This window comes from Terrapene carolina, unplaced genomic scaffold, assembly GCF_002925995.2.
Source record: "Terrapene carolina triunguis isolate 2854851 unplaced genomic scaffold, T_m_triunguis-2.0 Scaffold131, whole genome shotgun sequence".
In the NCBI taxonomy this organism is placed as follows: domain Eukaryota; kingdom Metazoa; phylum Chordata; order Testudines; family Emydidae; genus Terrapene; species Terrapene triunguis.
The window spans coordinates 4,993,145-4,994,353 of record NW_020664482.1 but is presented as its reverse complement, the minus strand read 5'-3'; positions in this window follow the sequence as shown (position 1 = coordinate 4,994,353).

Below are 1,209 nucleotides of genomic sequence, written 5' to 3'. Positions count from 1 at the left end.
GGCCTTACAGCACCATCCCCTCAGCTCTGCCCTCACATCCCCATGGCTTTACAGCACCATCCCCTCATAACTGTCCTCACAGCACCATCTCCTCAGCTCTGCCCTCGTGTCCCCGCAACCATACAGCATGATCCCCTCACCACCACGCTGTGTCCCCTGACTGTACAGCACTAACTCACTGTGTGACTTTGAGCAAATCGCTTAACCTCTATACCTTATTTCCACCCCTTCCCCATCTGTAAAATGAGGCTAACAATATGATTTACCTCAGAGGCTGTTGTGCAGCTTCATGAATTAAGGTCTGTGATGCAATTTAAGATTCGTGGATGGAGGAGCTGTAGAAGTACAGAGCATTGTTATTAATTATATTAGTCAATTAATGTATTATTATTACTAAACCAATTTTATTCTCATGACTCGAGAAGGTTGTTTTGTTTTATTTTGTTTTAAGCTCTCTTTTCTGCCATTTCTTTGCTTCTCCTCGTGTAAAGAGTTACTTTCACACTGGAGAAAATTTAATGAGAAGCTTAATCACAAATATAATAAATTGCCAGTAATTTCTGATATCCCATCTACTATTACTGAAACATTTGCATTTGAATAGGGACTTCTTTCCATCATAATTCAGCTTCACCTTGAACCTGCACTATAATCATCATCCTGCATTTATGAAATCATAGAACGTTGCCATAGAAATTATGTCACAAATTCATCATTATGACTTCCCCTGCAGGAGCAATTGGAGCTGAAGATCGGCTGTAAGAGTTACCTTTTTACAAGCTCTGGTATAAAGATATTTTAATATTTTGAAAAGATATAGAACTGAGATTAACCATCATAGGAAATTATTCCTACATGTCGTAAGTATCAGATACAAGATTACCTCTATAAATTGCAGATGCCATAAAATATGACTAAGAGACTTTATGGAGGATGATTTTCGAAATCAGCTCCTAATCTCTGAAAGGTTTCCATAAAAACAGACCATTAGCTAAAAAAAAAAAAAAAAAAATCATTCAAAGTCCCAAACACAGAAACAGTATTGCAATTGTGAAGTTACAGACAACATATTCCAGTTAGGAAGGCTCATCCGTCAAACTGCTGAAAGGGATGGGTACATTGTCCTGCACATTGCTGTGATAACCTGATAAGTAGTTAGCTACTGTGGCAAGAAAAATTCACAGAGTGAACTTTAAGGTAAATAATTTA